General features: G+C 47.8%; 1 protein-coding gene across 1 annotated transcript in view; it reads right to left on the bottom strand.

Moving 5' to 3' along the window:
* CDON (cell adhesion associated, oncogene regulated) overlaps positions 1–22,725 on the bottom strand; it is a 123,257-nt gene extending 100,532 nt beyond the window's left edge. Inside the window, exons 1-2 of the mRNA XM_060268305.1 lie at positions 22,638–22,725; positions 3,344–3,394 (exon numbers count right to left, since the gene is read on the bottom strand). The gene's annotated coding sequence lies outside the window, so the exon portion shown is untranslated. The remainder of the gene's footprint in view (positions 1–3,343; positions 3,395–22,637) is intronic.
* Positions 22,726–24,694: the final 1,969 nt, after the last annotated feature.

Genomic DNA, 24,694 nt, shown 5'->3' with positions numbered 1-24,694 from the left:
CACCCTGGCTGGGTCAAAAATCTTTGGCAAACTGGACTTGGCCCAAGCGTATCAACAGTTGCCTGTGGACGAAGCCACAGCAGAGGCTCAGACGATTGTGACGCACAGAGGGGCATTCAGAGTTAAGCGGCTGCAATTTGGCGTTAGCGTGGCACCAGGCATATTCCAGAATCTAATGGACTCTCTCCTTAAAGGGATTCCTGGCGTCACCCCCTTCTTCGATGATGTACTGATCGCCGGGCCCACACCAGAGGAATTTGAGGACCGCCTCCGCTCCGTCCTGCACCGTTTCCAGACGGCGGGCCTCAAGGTGAAGCGGGAAAAGTGTTTACTGGGAGTGCCGCAGGTGGACTTTCTGGGATTTAAGGTGGACGCAGAAGGGGTCCATCCAACCGGTGACAAGGTACGGGCCATTTGTGAGGCCCCAGCGCCCAAGAGCAAGCCCGAACTTCAGTCATTCTTGGGACTATTGAACTTTTACCATGCCTTCCTTCCCCATAAGGCAGCGGTAGCGGAGCCCCTACACAGACTCCTAGATAAAAGGGCCCCTTGGGTGTGGGGCCAGCGACAAAGGGCCGCATTCCAGGCAGTCAAGGACTTGCTCGTCTCGAACTCGGTCTTAGCACACTTCGACGAGAGGCTGCCAGTGGTGCTGGCATGCGACGCCTCTCCCTATGGCATCGGCGCTGTCCTGGGACACCAACTCCCGGATGGAAGAGAGGTGCCGGTGGCATACTTCTCCCAGACGCTTGCTGCAGCCGAACGAAACTACTCACAGATTGACAAGGAGGGTCTGGCAATCGTGAAGGGCGTAAAAAAATTCCATGATTTCTTGTACGGGCGGCCCTTTACCATAGTGACTGACCACAAGCCGTTGCTTGGCCTGTTTGCCCCTGAGAAGCAGACCCCCCAAGTGTTGTCTCCACGTGTCCTCAGGTGGTCAATTTTCCTTGCCGGCTACCAGTATGCACTAATCCACCGCCCTGGGAAGGCGATGGGCCACGCAGACGCCCTCAGCAGGCTACCACTACCAGAAACAGGCCCCGACCCAGCGCCTGCGCAAGAGGTTATGACCCTGGAGCTGCTTCCCGACCGACCCATTCAGGCACAAGAAGTTGCGCACCATTCCACAAAAGATAGGGTCATCTCCCGGGTCCTGGACTGGGTATGGCGAGGATGGCCCAGCAGCAGCCCCGGGCCAGAATTCGCTGGCTACACAAACCGCAAACATGAACTGTCGGCCCACAAGGGGTGCCTGTTATGGGGAAGCAGGGTTGTTGTTCCCCAGCCCCTCCGCAAAAGGGTCCTCACAGCCCTACACGAGACACACCCAGGGGTAGTGAGGATGAAGGCCCTTGCCAGGAGTTATGTGTGGTGGCCGGGGATTGACAGAGAGATAGAGGCCTGGGTCCAACACTGCCAGACCTGCCAAGAATCCCGCCCGGATCCCCCAAGGGCCCCAGTCCAGCCCTGGGAGTCCGCCCGACATCCATGGTCATGCTTGCACGTGGACTTCGCTGGCCCCTTCCAGGGAAAAACATTCTTCATAGTGGTGGATTCCTACACCAAATGGCTGGAGGTCGCACTGGTACCATCCACTTCTACGGCGGCAGCCATCCGGGTACTACGTAAGCTGTTTGCGACCCACGGGCTCCCTGACACCCTCGTCTCGGACAATGGAACCGCATTCACGTCAGAGGAGTTCCAGACCTTCACAGTGCAGAACGCCATCCGCCACATCCGCTCAGCACCATTCCACCCTGCCACCAATGGCCAAGCGGAGCGCATGGTGCGGACCACCAAGGACAGCCTCCGCCGCATGACACAAGGGGACTGGGAATACCGCCTTGCCGCATTTCTTCTAGCACAGCACAGCACCCCAAGCACAACGACGGGCCGGAGCCCAGCTGAATTACTAATGGGCCGGCGCCTTGCAACTAGACTGGACCGACTTCACCCCGACAGAGCTCAGGATGAGGTAGTGGTGGGGAAAGGCAGGAACCCCCGGACATTTGTGGCCCAGGACCCAGTGTATGCAAAGAATTTTGGGGCAGGCCCAGCATGGGTACCCGCCACAGTCACCAAGGTGACCGGTCCCGTGTCGTACGAGGTACTAACGGAAGGGGGGCAATGTTGGCGCCGCCACTGCGACCAGCTACGACGACGATTCCCAGGAGGAACCCGGGAGGAGAGCGGGACAGAGGGGTCCCAAGGGGACAGCAGGGCAGTGAGGCCTGTAGAGCGAGAGGGGTGGGCAGGGGAAGCAGAAGCAGTAGGCACAGAGGGGCGCCCCGAGGCTGGAAGGACACCGGAACCAGAGCTACAACCTAGTGGTTCAGTGGCGCCAGACCAGACAGCCCTGGCACAGCCAGCAGCCTCGGAACACGAGCCAGAACCAGAACCCCTGACCAAGGAACACCCCAGGCCACAACGCACACGGAGGCGGCCAGCAGACCTTGGGGACTACGAATGCAACTTCCCGGGCAGGACTGGAACTTAGAGGGGAGGGGTGTTATGTACTGAGCTGAATCCTAGAACAATAGGATTCAGAATCAGCGGGAGCTACCCAATCCAACTCCAGGTGGAAGTGAATCCGCAACCTGATTGGTCTGCTGGAGCAGCCAATCAGGCGGCTGGCAGAAGTGAATCTGCTACCTGATTGGCCTGTAGGAGCAGCCAATCAGGCTGCAGGCAGAAGTCAATCCATAATATAATTGGCCCACAGGTGTAGCCCTGAAGTAGCCAATCACGCAAGGCCCATTGTGTAAATAATGTATATAAGCAGATGGTTTGGGGAAAAGAGCCATTCGTCTTCTCTTCTCCTCCTTGATGACTATGAGCTGAATAAAGAGCATGAAATTCACTCTTGACTCCGAGTATATTTCAGGAAGGAAGATTCTGTTTGCACAGCCGTGACCTAAAGTCAGCCATTTATGCAGGGTCAGGAAAAGAGGCCTATTTGGTCTCAATCCCTATCCACTTCCAGCCCAGCCCAGCCCACCCACCCCATCTGCAACAACAAGTAAAGGAGTGTGAACACTTTGCCATAATAATATCCCTAACCTTGCCCTGAAATGCTTATTGTTAGATATTATCAGCAGTTAGCACTTACCCAAAAGAGATCAAGGCAGCAGATTTCCCAGGGGACCTCCCAGATGCTTGTGTGTGTGTGTGTGTGTGTGTGTGTGTGTGTGTGCGCGCGCGCTGGGGGAAGAGGAAACACTGGACAGGGTCACAGGAAGCATGCCTCGAGGTGGGAAAAATGAAGAGTTTACACAAGGAATTAAGCGGCAATTGGGAAGAGAGGGAAGTATTGTAGCAGCATCCACGAAGGCAGACTTACCGTGCCAGGCTACCTTTTCTGGAATGGTCCAGTTTATCCAAGGAAGTCTCTCTGTGGAAAGAAGAGAGAAGAGAATTAGCTGTGTGGTACCCAGATGGCAGAGGCCTACACTTGTCACTGGAAGTTGCGCACAAACACATACTGTATGCCCCATGTGGTGTTTCCACGCAAGAATGCTCCTGTGACTTGAGAGCGTAACTGGGGAGGAAAATTCTACCTCACCATTGCCTCCAAACACTTTGCCTGATTCAGGTGGAACAAAGAGCTAGGTGCCACCTACACTCCAAATATCCCATGGCAGATCCCAACAGCTTCCTATAGATGTTAACCGCATGGGGGACAAGATTCAACCCTGCAGGACAACAGAGGGCAGCTGCGGTGATACTGAACACTAACTTCTCATAACTACTTTCTGCAAGTGGCTCTGGAGGTAGGAGTGGAATAATAATAATAATAATAATAATAATAATAATAATAATAATAATTTATGCCATGCCACTCTCAGCGGCTCCCAACAGACTATTAAAAACACAATAAAACATCATTCAAAACTTCCCTAAACAGGGCTGCCTTCAGATGTCTTCTAAAAGTCAGATAGTTGTTTATTTCTTTGACATCTGATGGGAGGGCGTCCAACAGGGCAAATGCCACCACCGAGAAGGCCCTCTGCCTGGTTCCCTGTAACCTCACTTCTCACAGGGAGGAACTGCTGGAAGGCCCTCAGAGCTGGACCTCAGTGTCTGGACTGAACGATGGGGGTGGAGACGCTCCTTCAGGTATACTGGGCCGAGGCTTTTTAGGGCTTTAAAGGTCAGCACCAACACTTTGAATTGTGCTCAGAAACTTATTGGGAGCCAATGTAGGTCTTTCAGGTGTTATATGGTCTTGGCGGCCACTCCCAGTCACCAGTCTAGCTGCCGCACAGTGTCCCCAATTTCTACCTTCTTGAGGTTGACAGTATCAGGAATTGCCAAGAGATCAAGGCTTGTACTGCCCCATCTCTCTCCTGATCAAAGCAGTTTTAGTGCCATGATCAAGCTAGACTAGAACAGATACAAGTAGGCAGTTTCCTCCAAGAATGCCTGAAGCTGGACTGCTACCATCTTCCCTAGCATTTTGCACCTAGAAGGGCAATTGTTATTTTAACACTTTGGGGACCACGGAGGTCTTCTTAAGGAGGAGGCACACCACTTCCTCCTTTAGTGCCAATGGCATTTCCTTCTCTTCCTTCTGTGAAACACTAATCACTCTCTGGACTTGCCCAGTCATCCTCTTACAGGTAGCTCTAAGAAACCAAAATGGGCTAGGGCCAAGGAGGCAAGTGGTTGGCTGCACTTCTTGAAGCAGCTTGTCCACCTCCTCAGGCCGTAATAATAAAAACTGATCCAATGTGGATGGAACAGACATTGGACTTGCTCGAACAGTGGTATCCAACTCTGACTGAACCTAAGCACAGTCCTGTGATTAAAGTCAAAGAATCGGAGGAAGAATAGTTGATTACTCAATACAAAAGACTTTAAATCCGCATAAATTTCAGACCCTCCAAATCCCCCGCTTTTCCTTAGGATGCCCCTATTTTCATTGGAGAAATGTTGGAGGGTATAGAGTTATTCCAAAAAGTAAAAATCCCAGATGTATAGTAGCTCTATGTCTGTAGAAACAGAAATCCCATAGTTGTGTGTGATTGGAATGCACACTTCTCTGAAGAAGAAAGAGTAGTCTCCATTGCTCCACCTACTTTTGCCTCTGGCCCCACCCACTGTTGCCAGTGGCCGTTCCCATCAGTGGTGTGCAGGCCCTGCGAGGCTGCCCAGAAGGGCATGCAGCTGAAAAGCATTCTCCACTTCTCAAAAACCACTTGACCCCATAGCTGCCAAGTATCCCGTATCTGCCGGAAAAACCCCTTTTTTCTTACTGTTTCCCAGCGGTCTCCCGTTTGGTGATAAATCCCGGCATTCTCCCTTAAATTCGCTTCTTCCCGGCGGCCATTTTTCTGGTGCCGCTTTGCCCTTCTATGGGCACCAGAAAATGGCGCCGCCGGCGCCGGAAGTCGCTTCCGCGCATGACCGGAAGTTGCGTGACGTGACTTCCGGTGGCGCTTTACCCTTCTATGGGCATCAGAAAATGGCGCCAGCGCCGGAAGTCGCTTTTATGTGTTTCCGGTCATGCGCGGAAGCGACTTCCGGCGCTGGCGCCGCCATTTTCTGATGCCCATAGAAGGGTGAAGCGCCACCGGAAGTTGCGTCACGCAACTTCCGGTCATGCGCGCGCTGCCGATCCCGGATCTTTACGACCCGGACTTGGCAGCTATGCTTGACCCTCTACAGCTTTAAAGAACACACCTGCACCACACATTTAAAGCACACTCGTATCGCTTTAACAGTCATGCTCCTCTCCCCACCAAGAATTCTGGGAACTGTAGTTTTAACCTCCCCCATGGGGCTTCAGTTCCCAACACCCTTAAAAAGCTGCAGCTCCCAGGATTCTTCGGGGAAAGCCATGTGCTTTGAATGTTTAGTGTGAATGTGGCCAGAACCATTAAAAAAGTAAGAACCTGCTACCTGATCAACCAGACACACACTTTTAGCCAACCAAAATGTTTTAGCAGCATTAATTGCACCAGTTCACCAGCAATTCATTGCAGCCTTTTTTTTTTTACAGATACTCAGAAGTGAAAGAAAACTTGTGTGTGTGTGTGTGTGTGTGTGTGTGTGTGTGTGTGTGTGTGTGTGTTTGTTTGGATAAGGTTAGCCAGATTGATTTGAAGGCTGTTGGTGGGTTACAATAAAAAACAACCAACCACACCCTAGGCCAACCCCCAACCTCTCTCACTACCAAAGGGATACAGTGGAACCTCGGTTTACGAACACCTCGGTTTATGAATTTTCGGTTTACGAACGCCGCGGACCCATCTGGAACGGATTAATTCACTTTCCATTACTTTCAATGGGAAAGTTTGCTTCAGTTTATGAACGCTTCAGTTTATGAACAGACTTCCGGAACCAATTACACCCATGCTTCAGGTTAAGTACGCTTCAGGTTGAGTACTCCGCGGACCCGTCTGGAACGGATTAATCCACTTTCCATTACTTTCAATGGGAAAGTTCGCTTCAGTTTATGAACGCTTCAGTTTATGAACAGACTTCCTGAACCAATTGTGTTCATAAACCGAGGTACCACTGTACAAGCGAATACAGTGGTACCTCGGTTTAAGTACACAATTGGTTCCGGAAGTCTGTATTTAACCTGAAGCGTACTTAACCTGAAGCGAACTTTCCCATTGAAAGTAATGGAAAGTGGATTAATCTGTTCCAGACGGGTTCCGCGGAGTACTTAAACTGAAAGTACTCAAATGGAAGCGTACTTAAACCGAGGTATGACTGTAGTAAAGAGAACCTGCACAGGCGACACTGACACAAAACCCCACACATACACCAAGTAGAATAGGAGCATTGCCACCTGATCCCACCCCACTCACCATCATAGCTGCCAAGTTTTCCCTTTTCTTGCGAGGAAGCCTATTCAGCATAATGGAATTTCCCTTAAAAAAAGGGATAACTTGGCAGCTATGCTCACCATTCCCCCCTCTACCTGTTTCCTCTTTTTCTTCCTAATGTAACACTAATGTCTCAACAAATGAAACTGATTTGTAGAAAATGTAACTTGAAAAAAGAGACATTGCACATACTTTTGTAAACCAAGAAATCTCTCTCTCTCATATACCAGGGTGTGTGTGTGTGTGTGTGTGTGTGTGTGTGTGTGTGTGTGTGTGTATGAAGTCTTAGCAAGAGGCCTGTTTCAGTGTTCGTTCTTTAACCCGGTTGATTTCCCTCTATCCGATGGAGTTGCTCTTCTGGTTTTTAACCAACACTGTCAACAGGGCAACAGCTCATTTGAAAAGCAGTCATCATATTAAAATTGCAGCTGTCATTTTCCCCACAAGCTCTGCTTCCTGAGTTCTTGCAAGCAGCGCAGTCCCCAAAAACTCCCTAAGGCATACCTCAGCTTTGAAGCACGCAAGGCAGGAAATTAAGAACTGTCTTCAAACAAAATCTCTCGACTCCTCCAGGAATTGAAAAAGAGACAATTTCCTTACTGTCTCCTCTCCTTATACACAGAGCAGGATTAAGGTAATCTGGGGCCTTAGGACCAGCAAAATATGACAAACCCCCCCAATAACACCCCCTCCCCAACCTCTGCCCTACTTTAGAGCATTTGGCATATTTTTCAGAACTGAAGGAGGGGAAGAGGCCTGCGGGAGAGATCAGAGAATAATCACTGATAGGGTGTTCTTGCATATATGATAGAGAGCAGCTACACGTCTGGCAGTGGCATCAAAGTTTTTGCAGGAAAGGTTAAAAACGCAGTCTAAGCACAGCTTCAGATAGTCAGAGGCAGCAACGCTTCTGAAGACCAGTTGCTGGAAACCAAAGGAAGGCGAGAATGCTCTTGTGCTCAGAACCTGCCTGTGGGTTTCCCGTGGGCATTTGGCTGGCCACTGTGAGAACAGGATGTTGGGAGGAAGGTCTAGGTATGGAGAGGTAGAGCCAGCAGGAGAACCCAAGAAAAAGAGAGGAGGCAGAGGACTGAGAAGCAAGAAAACCAATAAGAGATACAGTAGTTGGAAGAGAGTGCTCCACTGGAGGTAAAAGAAAACGGGAGGAGGAGCTGGGAAAGGTGACCAAAACTGATAAAGAAAATGGGATGTGTTGAGAGGTGCAGGACTCCAGAAGTTGGGGAAGTAGAGAATCATAGACTCATAGAGTTGGAAAGGATCACAAGGGCCATACATTCTAGATCAGGGGTCAGCAAACTTTTTTTAGCAGGGGCTGGTCCACTGTCCCTCAGACCTTGTGGGGGGGGCCGGACTATATTTTTTTGGGGGAAATATGAACGAATTCCTATGCCCCGCAAATAACCCAGAGATGCATTTTAAATAAAAGCACACATTCTATTCATGTAAAAACACCAGGCAGGTCCCACAAATAACCCAGAGATGCATTTTAAATAAAAGGACACATTCTACTCAGGTAAAAGCATGCTGATTCCCAGACCGTCCACGGGCTGGATTTAGAAGGCGATTGGGCCGGATCCGGGCCCTGGGCCTTAGTTTGCCTACCCATGTTATAGACCAACCCTCTGCAATGTATGAATCTTGTGCCCAGCATGGTGCTTGAACCTATGATCCTGAGATTCGGAGTCTCATGCTCAAGTTAGCAAATGAGTACCAGTACCATAGGCAGCCCCTAAAAAACATTAATTCTGTTTTAGGCATGAAATCAGTTTGTGGCACCCTTGCACAGCTGATGCATGCTCTGTTCCTCCCCTTCAACAAAGCAGTTGGTTCTGGAAGCTGCTACAGTGATGCCTCGACTTACGAATTTAATCCGTTCCAAAGGCACCTTCGTAGGTTGAAAAATTTGTAAGTCGAAAAGCGCCATTGGAAACGCAATTTCTCATAGGAATGCATTGGAAACGGAAAAATTCGTAAGTCAAAGCAACCCCATCTAAAAATTCGTAAGTCGAAAAAACCCTATCTAAAACCGCCGCGGTTTCCATTCGGATGTTGAGAAATCCGTAAGCGTGCGGCCATTTGCCCCATTCGTAAGTTGAAAAATTTGGTTGTCGAGTCGTTCGTAAGTCGAGGTACCACTGTATTTAAATTGTCCTCTGTGCTTGCAATGTAGCATTGCCTTGAGGCATTGTGGGAAATGGAAGCATTAGCTCCCAACCACCCAAGTGAAGATTCAGGAGACTTCTGCTGGCCGTCACCACCACAGATTTATACCCGTCAGGATCCACCATGGAGCCTGGCTCCATTTCACAGATAAAAAAGGGACACACTTAGGGCATGCACATGTGAACATCCACAAAAAAAGGGCAAAAGAGGACACAGCTATGCATAAAATGTGCACCGGCTTTTTTTTTATAAGTTGAGATGCAGATCTGGAATAATTTTAATAGAAATACAAGGCATATTATCATGAGGAGCATTGTGACCAGGTGAGCTGTGTGGCTGGCCAGCCTGCTAACTGCGTGATAACTGCTGATGGGCAACTTCCATACCCTCCAAGATTTCTCCAATGAAAATAGGGATGTCCCATTCCATAATGATAATTTTACTCTTTATACCCCACACACTTTACTGGGTTGCCCCAGCCACCCTGGGCAGCTTCCCACATATATAAAAACATAATAGAATATTGAACAATAAAAAACCTTCACTATACATACAGGATTGCCTTCAGACGGCTCAGGGATCAGATAACTCCATACCCTCCAACATTTCTCCAATGGAAATAGGGACATCCTAAGGAAAAGTGGGACATTTGGGCCCGGGGATCAAATCAGAAATCGGGATGGTTTCCCTAAATCAGGGATGCCCCTGGAAAATAGGGACACTTGGAGGGTCTGAACTTCAAGGCCCCTCTTGCCCTCTCTCCTTATATTTATATTTAAACCAGACCTGGGCCAGACAAGCCTTCAAAATAAAAGAGGACACCTACAAACAGAGGACTGACCTCTGTAAAACAGGGCACATGGCCACCTTAGTTCAGCCTGATCCCCATGACAGTGTTTAGAAACTACCCCAGACACACTTGCAGTGTTCTCCAGCATATGGTTTGTTTACCATCACCAAACCACAATTTGAAGCCATGGTTTGTTGTTGGGCAAAAGATTCCTGCATTGCAGGGGGTTGGATAAGATGATCCTCCTGGTCTCTTCCAACTCTACAATCCTATGATTCAATGCTGATCTCTTAAAGAGGCCACCATTGTTCAAAATATTGTGAGACCTTTGGAAAAAAAAATCTGCGTTTTCCCCAACGGCCGGATTCGTTTGCTGAACTCACGTGGTGGTTTTAATCTGGCTTCTAATCTGTTGTGTTTAATTCAGCTCTAAGGAGAGTGTATCCTTTGAATATTCCGTAAACTGCTTTGGGAGGCCAGATGCCTGTACGGTAGACTATAAATGCTTAAAATTAATAAATAGCAGTGAAGGTGGGTGTATTTGGGCAAATGGGGCATTGCCCCACCAACTTCAGTCTGCCATCAACCAGCCCCCCTACCTGCCTTCTTTCTTACAACAAGTCGGGGGGGGGGGACGGGGGACGGGACACTGGCTGCCAACTAGCCCTCCTCCTTAGGCTTAGTACCTGTGGGTACAGGGTGATATACAAATTTAATAAATAAATAATAATAGGATGGGGACGAATCCATAATTAGTTGGACCTGCCTGTCGTCGGCTCTACTATTGTTCTCCCGGTCTTCCATCCTTCCAGTCCCAAGGGGCACTAGCCATTACTGATTAACAAATAACATAAAGCAGTACATTCATGAAAAGAAGCTGGGAGACTCCAAGGCAAACCGCACACCGAGATCAGCCAGAGGTTTGTACCTGCACTGCAACAATCCATCAAGGGCACATGTAATTGGCATTTATATACAGCATATTGTAATGTGTGCAGAAGTGACATCTCTTTTGTGGCTTTCGGGGACCTGTCTCTCTTCCCTGCTGGGCATTCTGACAACCTGTATTTAAAATTCATTCTCCCTTTAGCTCAACTTCCTCTGTCAAATGATGTTCTGTGTACAAAGTATGGTAAACATCACCCCCCCAAACAGTTAAAAAAGGCTTTCCAACTTCAGGGCCCCAAACTTCCAAGTCAATTTTCAGTTTGGCCCTAGTGGCAGACTCAGAATAGCACCTCCTCCTGCAACCCAGTGCCACACAGATGTTTTGGACCACAGCTCTCATCAGCTCCAGCCAGCCCAGCTGCTGTCGTCCGAAACATCTGGAGGGCTCCTGGTTGGGGAAGGCTGACATGGCATTACGCTTCCCAGCCCCAAATAGGAGTGTTCTGCTCTTTCCCTTCCATTGCCTTTAGCACAGCGAAGGAGACAAGTCAAACAAACAAAAGTTATAGAAACTCAGCCTTCTTGTTTATGAAGTAAAAACAATGAAAGTGTCACTGGATTGTAGTGAAAGAGAAATATTTATTCAACAGGCACATTACGCAGCCAAAAAGGCCACACACACCAAAAAAACGGTTTCTTAAGAAGCTGCTCCTTGCCTCTAGCATCTTTGCTCCCAGCAGTGTTTGCATCCTGGTAGCCATGGAAACAAAGCCTCACCTCCAGGCCTCCCTTATTCTCTAGCTCCTCACCCCTGGGCTATCTTCCCTTTGTCTCTGGCATAGCCGCTGACCAAGGCAGGTTTCTGCTGACTGTCACAGCACCTGACTGATAAACGTTTTGCACCCAAGCACACTTCCTTCCCATTCTTTACCTGTCAGCTACTGCCAAGTTGGAACAGCAGCAGGTTGCCAAGGGGATCGGGAGACTGGGCATTCCGGTGTAATTCAGTTATGGAATCGAAGACGGAATTCCTGTACTGCTTAGCATTAGCCATTAGCCTCAACCACCAGCCCCAAGTCTGTTCGTTTCCAAAGCTGGCCCGACATATTCTGCTCTTTAGGACAAAACAGCATAGGGTGCCTTATCCCACAAATTGAAATTCAAAGCACCCAAGCCCTTTCAAGTTATTTTGATACTTGACACACAAACACAAACACACGTGTACTTAGGTATACAGTATATAAATTCCTGGATTGATTTCAGCTCATGGGCTGCAAGTTGGCCACTTACTTACACCCTAGCTTATTGCTTTTGCGGATTTGCTGGGAGAACCCCTTGAGGCCTTCAGCTCAAGATGGAAGGCCGGTTATACATTTGGCAACTAATTCCCTAGCTAACATGTGCCTGTCCCAGATGGTTTCAGCAAGGACCCCGTTTATCTTTAGCTGGAATCAATGCAGGCACTCCACAAGGGATGCTGGAGCATCTCATGAAAGGGCAAACGGGGCATACCTAGCCCCGTGGCATGGAGTCGTCTTAGGGGGTCCATGGATCCTAACTGACAGACCACAGCTCCATCTCTGAAGGCATCTTTCACTTGAAGGACTGTCCGGCTGGTCCAAGTTTGTTGGCAAGTTGTTAAGTGTGCTGGGAATTGCAGCTCTCTGAGGGAGTCTTAACAACTCTCAGCAAATTCAAGTCATGACTGTTTAAGTGGTATACCAGTGCTTTTAATGGTGTGGATGTACCTAATTGTGCCCAGGTTGCCCATTTACAGTTGGTATCTGGAGAACATACTGAGGAGGTACACAGGTCCTTGCTCTGGGGAAAGGTAATTCAGTCATAGTCATTATTTCAAAATTTGCACATCTATACACATGAATTCACAGGTGTGAATTTTATGCAGCTCTGCACCCTCTTTCCCTCTCTCTCTCTTAAAAAAAGGGGGTAAAGGACCCCTGACAGTTAAGTCCAGTCGCAAACGACTCTAGGGTTGTAGCACTCATCTCGCTTTACTAGCTGAGGGAGCTGGCACTTGTCCGCAGACAGCTTCTGGGTCATGTGGCCAGCATGGCTAAGCCGCTTCTGGTGAAACCAGAGCAGCACACGGAAACGCCATTTACCTCCTGCCAGAGTGGTACCTATTTATCTACTTGCACGTTGACGTGCTTTCGAACTGCTAGGTGGGCAGGAGCTGGGACTGAGCAACGGGAGCGGAGCTCACCCCGTCGCGGGGATTCGAACCACCGACCTTCTGATCGGCAAGCCCTAGGCTCTGTGGTTTAGACCACAGCACCACCCCTCTTTTCTTGGTGATGTGCAAATGCCCACCCCGAGTCAGCTAGGCAGGGGATGCAACCCCCAGTGGTCCCAGGTGGGCTTCCTTCAGCTCTGTGGAACCCAAAGAGGGCTCATGCAGTTTGAGCTACCCTACACCTCTGTGGGCATCGGAAGGGCTGAATCAGTTTGCCTAGCTCCTCAAACTAGGGCCATCTGGCTGTTCCCTAGACAAACAACTTATGCGCGGTGCATCTGAATCGCCCACAAGCCTGGGAAATGACAGCATGCCTCTCCTTAGTGCAAGACAAGTGTGACAGAACCTGCTCAAGGTCCATAGTACCCACAGTGACATACATACGCCCTGGCCAACCTTTCTTCCCACAGGAAACCTCTCTCTTTTCTCATAAAGGACCGGCCTCACTTCCAAAGGCCATGAAAACCCCATTGGCTACACAGCTGGAGACCTCTCAGTAAGCGGCCGCCACTCGTCTCTTAATAACCGAGGGAGAAATTATTTCAGATATTGAAAGTGGATCTTTTCAGGGATGGCTTAAGGGCAGACAATAGCTCCGGCCCGTATCATCTCTAACTCAGGCTGACAAACACATGGGAGGCTCCTTGTCTGCGGCTTTGATGTATGCAAATCCCACTGCCGGCTGGGCTGGGTCCACGCCTACAGAGTCTCCTGCTGCAAGACTTTTGCATGCAAACAGGGCCGGGGGAGCAGTTTTTGCAGGACAACAGCTCCCCGCTCTCTGCTTCATGGGGGTGCAGGTCCAGGTGCTCCTTCGGGACACAACACAGGGGGTTGGGAAGTGGGGGAACAGAGCTTTGCGCTGAGGTTCCCACAGAAGACCGAGACTTTCCCATAGCAACCCTCAAGCTGACACACACAACAGCGAAGGGAGACAGAGGCTTGCATAGGGCCTGAATTCACAGGTGCAGTATCAATATTCTCACTGTGGAAGTTGGTTGCTGTGAACCACTCAGCCTGGTGAGAAGACCCTCGTTCCCTCTGAACTGAACTTAGGCCTGAATGCTGGAGGCTGTTGGAGTACAGAGAAACTAAAGCTACTCACCTGCAATGGATTTGGTTTTCTTGTTATTAAAGGCCAACGCACTAGCAGACAGGTGAGTTTTAATGTTGTGCAACCCATCGCATCAACTGCACTGGTGGAAAGTCATTGTACAATAGATTGCACAATCTGCTGCACAACAAAACTACCGGCAACCAGCCTTCTATTGCGCCACAACATTTCTCTCGCACAAAACATTTTGCCGGTGGGACAAGTGTGCCAACTTAGTGCTGTATTGGATGCAACCCATAATTTGTCAGCTTGTGGCTGTACATTACAATATGCAAATGTTATGCAAAATTGACTCCTCTTTTGCTCTTGCTTTTGGTGTGCCTAACTGTCTACTGTAATCCAGAGAGATGCTGTGTTTACAGATGCTCACACTTATGGATATAGATGGAAACTGGTCGAGTGTAAGGCCACATGACCATGACATGCCATAAGGGGCAGCCCGGGAAGATCAAATATACATAAAATAGGCCTATGACTTAAATCATAAGGAGGGACGGAGGGGAACCACCCCCTTTCCCCTCTGTGCTGGCCTCCTCAGCTACTGTTTTTAAAAAGGCTACCATGTTTGAGATGGGACTAAAATTGAGGAGGATCTTGCAGATAACATTATGCATTTCCCCCCAAAATTGGAACACTGGACTAGCACAGTGAGCATTCTCAATAGCAGTGACCAGGGAGAATTGACCTTTTAGGCACTGTGATGTTCATTTATCATTTATCATGGGTGTGGCATTGAAATGGCCCAATATAAATAAATTCATCGCCTACAAAGGCCCTGGCTGGAAATATGAGATGCTGAACAAGCATCTCCTTCCGCCGCGCTGAGGCTCAATGGCAGCTTCCTCTTTGTCCGGACCCCTGTTTGCCCACATTCCCCACAACACAACCTCAGTTGCCACTTGAAAGGGGGGGAAACCAAAGAACGAGCAAGTACTCCAAGCTAAAGCAAACAGCTTGGCTCTGCCACTCATCAGATCTCTCCGGTTAGCATCTAACCACCCACCAGACCACAAACAACCCAGGAGGGACTCAAATTAGAAGGAGGGCTCTGGAGCAACAAGGGCAGGTGGCCTTCTGCTTTCAGCACCAGCTCCCGAGACTCGGCCTTGAGCATCCAGCCCCCCCCCTCCACTCACCCCAAGGGGTTCCCCATCCATCAAACTTCTTAAACAAGCCAGGCCATTACTTTAATTCCAGCTGTGGATCCAGTTACACTCCCAGGCTGCTCCATTAGCTGCCAAAACAGAAACTGTCCCCTTGATAAGTGAGGCGGTTGGGGTGGGGTGGGGAAATCCAAGCCCAACAGGTTGCTGTGGAAACACATTCCAGCCCGTGGGGCTGTGTCTTTGGAGGTTAGGCCTCTGACCTTGTGGATTGCCTCCGGGCGCACATTGTGCTCCCTGCTCAGGAATGATGGCAGATGCTGTTCCGTGTAATGTTGTGTTGTCAATCTGGGGAGATCCCACTCGAGGCACTCTGCTTTGACACCTGTGCAAAGGAATAGTGGCCTCCAGCCTCCTCCCTTGTTTGAGATGGGCTCATTCTTGGCATTTTAGAGGCAGATTTTTGAGCGAGGGGCAGTGGGAGCTGTGAGTGTCCAGATGATCTGATGGAGAATTCTAGGCAAGTGATAACTAGCCAAAGAGGTACATCACTTGTATGTGTGTTCATGGCTCAGAGAGGCTTCTGGTTCCAATGCTTGCCTCCACCTCCAAACTGCATTTTACCCCATCCCAAAAAACTTTGATAAGATAAACTGTTACAAGAAAATAAACACAACACAAATGATAGCCCCAATACAAGATGCATTCCACTTCCCTGGCCCCAAGCAATCAACTTCCACACTTTCTCAGTTACTTGGTTAAATTAATTTAGGCCCTGAGTGGTGTCACACATGTTCCTTTCTTTCCTTTTCTTGCTCAGCGCAACACTGAATCATTGACTTTGTAGTCTTAAACGTTCCATTCTTCTGAGTTAGAATGGAAAAGTTGTAAATTGGGGGCACATTCGATAACTTAAATGGGTCTTTTTGATGCAACATGATGGAGGTCAGAGGATCAGAGTGCAAGTGGCATGATAGGTCAGCATATTGTGAAAATATCCTTGACAAGTACACAGAAACGTCGACCGTCGGCCGATAGCACCCAAGTAAAAAATGCTGTAGATCTGAAAGCAGAAGACTAAATGTGCAAGATCAAATCCCTTGTCAGATTTCAAGAAAAGCTTTATGAAATTTCTACAAGGCTGTCACCATTTTCACAGCAATATTCCAAACGGACAGAGCCAAGGACTGTGTGACCTGACTCCTAATATTGTCAGGTTTTGAGGTTTTTCTGCTTGGCAGACAGAGACCTCCTTAAACTGCCTCCACGCTAGGCTTCCTCTAGTCTCAATCCCATCTCTATCTCACAAGCAAGTTTCTTCATAGCCCAGCAGGTCTGCCTCTAACTTTCAGCTATATGTTTACATTTCTCCTCTACAACCACCAGCCTGCATTGCCTTTTATAGGCTGCTCTTACTACACACATAACACTGTTATTATAAACATAGCCCTGGTCGTCTGGGCATCCTGGCCACTGGCACATGCCATGGCTGCTCCAAAACAAACCGCAGTGTTACCCTTATGCAGAGTACCTTGCAAAGAGCACGTGACCTGCCCCTGGCATTTCACAGCTTTTCATCAACAAAACTCTCTTCAGCTCAGCAGACCAAAGGCAAAGGGAAATGCAACGATTTACAGGTATATTACAGTTACATATGCATATCTGGTGTAGGAAAACTGAAGATCAAATTACCAGTGATGTCTGTAGAAAGCCAGGAATGGGGAGCCTGTGGCCCTCAATATCTCTCTGGCCCTCAGAACTCTCCCTAGGCCGCCACCCCCACTCTGAGCCCATCCTTGTGTGCTTTTGCCTGGCTGGAAATGTGATAATACCTGCTGCCTGACTGAATAGAGAGATATGGGCACTTGCATACAAACCTCTAGCACCTGCATGGCCAGAATGTAGCAAAGATGAAAGCCACACCCTTTGACCACACCCACCACTGGCATGTGGCCCCCAGAAAGTTGCTCACGGAAGAATGTGGCCCTCAGGCTAAAAAAAGGTTCTCCATCCCTTGGTTTAAGCCTAGGTCTGCCCCCCATCGTGTTCAAAATGTGGGATGGGGCTCAGTGTTGTGGAAAGTGAGTGTGCATTTGAGAAGATCCCACACCATTCCCATGGCTTGCCTTCCCACAATCCATCACCAGATCTCTTTGCCCAGTCGGCCTCTGATTCTGAGAAGAGTGGGAAGATAACTGTCGTGAGGGGAAGATAAGCTTGGAGAATTGAGGGTGCCGATCTTCCATGCATCCATTTGGCTCTCAGAATAAGTATTTCATCTTTAGCACTGCAGGTTGTTTAAAGTGGGGAACATTATTATTATTATTATTATTATTATTATTAAAGCTTTTCTTGGTTTACCAAAGCATGTGCCTTGTCTCTTTTTTTCTGGTTTAAAGACTTTTCTACAAATCAGTTGCATTATATATGAGACATTAGTTTTGTATTCAGTATGGAGTCGGGGAAGAAGAGAGAGAGAGGAGAGGAGGTGTGGGGTGGTGAAACTTATATTCTTTTGTATAGTGTACATGTGGGTTTTTTGGGGGGTTGGCCAGTGTCAACTGGGCAGGTTCTCTTTCTATTTGCTTCTTACCTTTTCTTGGTAGTGAGAGGGATTGGGGGGCCCAGGGTATGGTTGTCTCTAGTTGGCTGAAGCGAGGTTTGTTTGCATTTGTGAGGGCAGTGGGTGGGATTGTTGGGTCAGGTAAGCCATATTGATTTGTATGCTGTTGGTGGGTTGTCTCGTTGAGCCATGCATGTGATAAAGGGGAGCCATACTGGGATGAAGGCGTCCTCTTCTATCTGTCCCAGTGGGGTGGGGAACTTTTTCAACCCAACCGTTGCTTTCCTGTAGTCTGAACTTTCCAGGGCCCTCATGTAAGTGGTGGGTGAGGCCAAAGGCAAAGTGTGCAGATCAACCAGTGTGGGTTTACCTCTGTTCTGGAGATAAGTTCCAGCCATGCAAAAGTCAGGCCCTGCCATGAACATATACATCCATACAGGCGAGAAAGTTGATAGCACTTTGAGGATTGATTGATTGAGTGATTGATTTGCCCAGGGAGTAGAAGTATTGCAGATGCAACTAAAAAATATTTTTAAATATACCTTTCCCAAAAAACCGGAAGCTTTTCTATTAGGACTTATAGGACAAGAGATAGTGAAAGGGGATCAAGTATTATTTATGTATGCAACAACTGCGGCTAGGACTTTGTTAGCCCAAAAATGGAAAACCCAGGAGTTACCGACGATTGAAGAGTGCCAGACGAAAATGATGGACTACGCGGAATTAGCAAGACTGACTAGCAGGATCTGAAACCAGGAAGAGTCAAAGTTCCAAGAGGATTGGAGTAAATTTGTAGACTATATGGAGAAGAACTGTAGAAGTTTAAAGACACTTGCAGGACTGAAATAAATCCTACGAATTGACTTTAGGTAGGAATAGAGAAACTGTGAGACAGGAATGGATAAGAAAACCGATTGGGGGGAAGGAGGGAAGTCAAAGCTCAGCAGAGCAAAGAAAATTGTAATAATTGATAAGATGCTTAGAAGAAAATTTTTGTGTTTATTATGTTTATTACGTGTTGTTGTGTTTGTGGTTGTTTGCTTTGTTTTTGTCTAAATGTGTTTAATTGGAAAATTTAATAAATTGTCTTTTTTTAAAAAAAGAAGTATTGCAGATGCAATAGAATGTGTGTGGGGGTGGATGGCCATTGTATTAGTATTGTGGTTGCCTACTGGCCAGTGCCAGTGACATCATTTCTCCTTCTACTTACTTCTGGTTGTATGTGGGTGAAGCTACCACAAGCGAAGCTCCCATAGCCATAGCACATATTTGCATGCAAAACTTCAGTTGTATGAGGGATTACTCTTTGTATCTCGACCCTGTTACTGGGCCTCTGTTTGTTTTTAATATTCAAGTTATTTCATATTGCGAGGAAACCTAGGCCTTTATTTTTCTAAGGGAATGTCAGGAGGTATTTTCCTTGGCTCATGACAGCGCGCTCTGCCGTTGCCATATAGTTCACATGCCAGAATGAATGTTCTTGGCATTTTTTGCTCTTAGGGGATGGCAGGAGGTATTGTTTTGGCCAAAGGTATGGAAACAGCCACTTCACATCCATATGAAAGAATGCTTTGCTTCAAAAGGGGAGCCTAGCTGTCTGTAACAGAAATCTACAGGCTAGAGTGAACCACAATGGTGACCTAGTTTGCCCTCCTATCAGAGATGTTTCATTTACCACTCCAACCTTCAATTCCTGCCATTTCTGATGGAATTTCAACACGTCTTGGGACTTTCAGCAAATTCACAGAATGTCAAGGCTGGTGAAAAATGCAGCCTACTAACTGAACAGGGTTGCTTCTCCCCACCAGCAAGACTGCTGAGGCTTTTACCTCTGCATGAAAGGCAGAAACCAGGCAAAGCCTTTCCTTGCATGCAGATTCAGCAATGGGACAGGATTTCTGCCTGCCATCCAGTTGTTAGATGTGTGGAATTTCTGCCAGGGGCATGGGAGAATGAGCTATATGCACTGGGCATAGATTGAAAGCATGTTGGAAGATGAACACATGGTCAGGTTGACTATAATGCTGCCATTGAGTGGGCTGGATGGTTGTGCCGCAAAGAATATATCCAGGAACATAGGATGCTGCCTTAAACAGAGTCAGACCGTTGGTTCTTCTAGCTCAGTACGGTCTGCACCAGGGATTGAGAACCTGTGGCCCTCCAGATGTCATTGGATCACCATATCTGATCATGGACCATGCTGATGAAGGGGGCTGGAGTCCACCAACATCTGGAGGGCTAGAGGGTTCTCCATCTCTGATCTACAATGACCAGAAACAGCTCTCCAGGATTCCAGACAGGGGTCTTCCCCAGCCCCTGCCTACCTGGAAGTGCCAGGGGTTGAATCTGGGACCTCTTATATGCAAAGCATGTACCATTGAGCTATATTCCTTCCCCACATTTCTATAATGTGCCAAACTCCAATAGATGCAGTCTCACAACTTCCCTGTTGAGCACACCAACTCTTGTTGATCCCGGGATACTTGATGGGGTTGGGAAAGTAGTGAATATGTTCTAGAAATCAGGTTCTAAATCAGGAAGAAATAATGGCATCTACCCTACATCTTGAGTTCAATCATGTAAATAAATAATCTTTTTATTTTTTGTAAACGTGCTCCCTTATTATAATCATTTTGTTCATTTAGTATGAAGTATGAAGGTAAAGCATGGGGCTCAACTTTCCTCTGAGACCCATGTGTTACCTTTTTGCAAAACATAAACTATTTGGGGGAAGCAGCAGTAGGGTGGCAGGAAGCAAGGAACGGATCAGTCGTGAGTTGTGGGATACGTGAACAGGGAAGGACAACAATCACCAAAACTCTATCATTTGAACACTGGAGCCTCCGGCAGATACAGTGCATGGTTTAAAATATTATTTCATTTTGCTTGAGGACTAGAATTATATTGTGTGTGTGGTTTTTTAAAATCATGGTTGGTGGTAGTGTCAAGAATCCATACAGCAACATGCATTTCTGCAGGAAATTCTATGTGTGCAGCACTGCAGAGTTTATGCACATGTACATGTGCAATTACAATGGAAATGTGTACATTAAACCATGTGAGAAAGAGTTCTCAGGTCTTTTGTGCAAGTTCACCCTATCCGATATTCTGTCTCACACTGCATTTACTTTTACTGCTTTAGAGGAAAGCTGAGCAGGGGGAAGGCACAAAATATTAGGGGTGAACAGTCCTTCCTTAACATCTATATGCTGGAGCAGATATGTGATGCTGTGGGCTCCCCTTGCCATAACATACCTGGGACATGTAATTTTTGAGGTTTGCCATGTGCACCCTTGGGAAGGGACCAAGGTGGTAGAGTAAATGCTTTATTTGCAGAAGAGCCTATATTCCACCCCTGTCATATTCAGGTAGAGCTGAGCAAGTTCCTTATCTGAAATGCTGATGAACCACTTCCAGCCAGTGGAGACTAAGGGTTAAGGGTAGCTAAAGTGTTGCCCTCCAGACATTGTTGAATTTATGGCAGGAATGCAGAAATGCACAATGTGTGGAAGTTTAAGCTTTTCTCCATGCCTACAATTCTCAGCTGCCCCCAAGCAGCATGGCCAATGCTCGGAGATGATGGGAGTTTATATTGCAACAACCTCTGTAGAACACCACGTTGGCTATCCCTGGTGTAGATGCAACTGAGCTAAACGGACCAGCTTCCTACACTGATCTCAATATAGAACATTTGGACAGAAATAAGAAGAAACAAAACCCAAACTCCTAACCATCCAGCCCCGCTTGCTACACCTTATGAAATATAGGAAATGGATGTGTCAGTCAGCCATAGGTATGCCTACATCAGCTGGTTTGATGTTCAGGCATTATAATGGACCCCAAAGCAGGAAGGTTTTGTGCTCAGGTACTGCACACACCTGGGCACAGGTAAGGGCCACTGACACACCATTACAATGTATCCTTTTCCTATTCACCTCTACTTTGAATGCTCACACAGCTGTAACAGCATACATCACAGCACAACCCATTACCCTTCATAGGAACTGCAATATTGATCAAAGGCAATACTGCACCAGAGATCCCACAGCCCGGCGAAACGTTCTCCAAGGAGTCACTTGTGGAAAGACAGATCTTACCTTCCACCCCTCAGCTCACCCATACCTCTAAGCACACTCTGATTTGTCCGGCAAAGAGACATCGAAGAAAAACAAGAGGAGGCATTTGTCTTTTATTAGGATAATTAATTCAGGCAAATTACCTGGACTGGTTTTAATTACTGAAATATCTCAAACGAGCTTGCACCTGTCTGACTTCAGGCAGCGGATCTGTCCCCAAGGACAACCAGAAGCAACTTCTCTGAATCCTAAACTGCAGACAGAAGCTTGGGGCTCTGTCCAGCATACGACACATTGCTTTTAGCATGATCAGAGCCCCTTGGTGACTGGAGGAATCCCTCGTAGAGCTCCAAGACTTTCTCACAGAAGGAACATGAGGAGGCTTAGACTGTAAAACAGGCCACCATCAATTCTAGGTCCGCCAGAGCCCTTCTGAGAGGGTCTCATGGTCCCTCGGGGACTATATCTTTCTACCGTTGTATAGAGAGACTTCTCCGACCACACAATCTAGATGCTCTCATCAACCTCTCCCCTTTTGCTCTTCTGAACTGAAGCGTAAGAAAGGCAGCTCAGTGCAGCTCTCCTGTCGCAGTTTGAAGAGCAAATATTTTCCTACAGGTTTGCTTGTCGACAGGCTGCTCGCTTCACAGGGGGGGGGGAAGAGGGAGCGGGAAAGCAGCAAGGTGAAAGAGCTTCAGCTCAGGTTGAGCACCCTGAGGGAACCGGGAAAAGAAGGTGCAAAGAGAGAGAGAGAAAGAGAAAGAAGGAAGAGGGGACGAATTCACCTCAGCGGCTTTCCCGTCTGAAAGCTGAAGTGCTCACTTACCTCCTGCTCTGTCGGTGAATTCTTGTCCGGTCTCAGAGCCTCTCCTGTTCAAATCACGCCTCTAAGGCACCAGACACTTTTTCTTAACGTTTCCTTCAAAGCAGAACCCACCCCCCCAGCCCACCATGGCTCTTTGCCCAGTCGTTCTCCATGCGGAGCCAAGAAAACCTCACTCAAGGAGAAAACAAAATTACTTGGGAATGATGCGAGCAGGAGGGATGGTTCTCGTCTTGGGTTTTTAGGCTCCGTACCATCCGGGTATACAGCAGAGGAGGACTGTATAAGAGGGGAGAGAGAGAGAGACAGGGGTGTTGGGGGGAGAGAAAGAGAGCTCTAAAATTGACAACACATGGCTGTTTCTTATCCTAGGGCCTAGTAAATAGGTCTTTCATGCTGGGCCAGTTACCACGGCAACAAACATGCAGGAAATATTCCAGATAACTAGAATAGTGGCAAAAAACATGTGTTTCGGATAAAGCATCCCCCCCTTCTCCCATGGCTTTATTCATTCGGCTGCTCCACACAAGCTTGCCTTTCAGGGCAGACACCTTCCTTGTGTCTGGCAGGGGTCAGAGGCTAACCTTTGCCGCAACTAGGAAGATGAGACCCATGTTTTTTCTCCAGGGGAGAAAAAGAAATAGCGGTTTCTTCCTGCCGCCCCTTGTCTTCAGATGAAATTGAACAAAGATGCTGGCTGGGAAACTCTCGGAGGAGATTCTCCTTGGCTACTTGACTCCTGCGCATATAGAAGAGAACCTTGGGATTCCTAGGGCCGAGACAGCCAACGTGATGCTGTTGGGGGCCGACTCCCACCATCCCCAAACATTGGTCATAGTGCCTGAGGCCCATGGGAATTGGAGTTGAAGAAGAGCTGGAGGACATCCCATTGGCCATTGCTGCCATAATTGGCCAACAATGAGTTCCGTATTGGACGTGTCATGGATGTGTCATGGATATTGAAGGCCACACCCACACCACCCATTTAAAGCACTCCTATACAACTTTAATAGTCATGGCTTCTCCCAAAGAAAACTGGGAACTGTAGTCTGCTAGGATCTCATTTTGCACAGGTTAATTCTATGTCCAGGACAGCCGTCTACCAGCTCCATCTGGTACGCAGGCTGAGACCCTACCTGCCTGTGGACTGTATCGCCAGAGTGGTGCATGCTCTAGTTATCTCCCGCTTGGACTACTGCAATGCACTCTACGTGGGGCTACCTTTGAAGGTGACCAGGAAACTACAACTAATCCAGAATGCGGCAGCTAGACTAGTGACTGGAAGCGGCCGCCGAGACTACATAACACCAGTTCTGAAAGACCTTGCATTGGTTCCCAGTACATTTCTGGGCCCAATTCAAAGTGTTGGTGCTGACCTTTGAAGCCCTAAGTGGCCTCGGCCCAGTATACCTGAAGGAACATCTCCATCCCCATCGTTCAACACAGACACTGAGGTCCAGCGCCGAGGATCTTCTGGCAGTTCCCTCCCTATGAGAAGTGAGGTTACAGGGAACCAGGCAGAGGGCCTTCTCGATAGTGACATCCCACCAGATGTCAAGGAAATAAACAACTATCTGACTTTTAGAAGACATCTGAAGGCAGCCCTGTGTAGGGAAGCTTTTAATATTTGATGAATTATTATATTTTAATATTTTGCTGGAAGTCACCCAGAGTGGCTGGGGAAACCCAGCCAGATGGGCGGGCGATAAATATATTATTATTATTATTATTATTATTATTATTATTATTATTATTATTATTATTTTCTCCCATCAACTCTCAGAACCCTTTACAAGCTACAGTTCCCAGGATTCTTTGGAGGAAGCCTTGACTGTTAAAGAGTGGTGTTAAGAGTATTTCTCAAGTAGAGATCTTTACGTAAACAGAGATGACCAGCTTATGTACTTGTTATTTTTATTTTTGGGAGGGTGCGGCTATTATGTTCTTTGGGTGCTAGTTCTTCATGGATGGCCAAACTTGAGCAAAGATTCCCATGAAAATGCACCAACTTTTTAGTGCAAATTTCTCTTAATATACACATTTTTGTCAGTAATTTTGCA

Source organism: Zootoca vivipara, chromosome 15 (assembly GCF_963506605.1).
Source record: "Zootoca vivipara chromosome 15, rZooViv1.1, whole genome shotgun sequence".
Lineage (NCBI taxonomy): Eukaryota > Metazoa > Chordata > Lepidosauria > Squamata > Lacertidae > Zootoca > Zootoca vivipara.
Note: the sequence above shows the minus strand (reverse complement) of the source record. Positions and strands in the feature narration are given on the sequence as shown.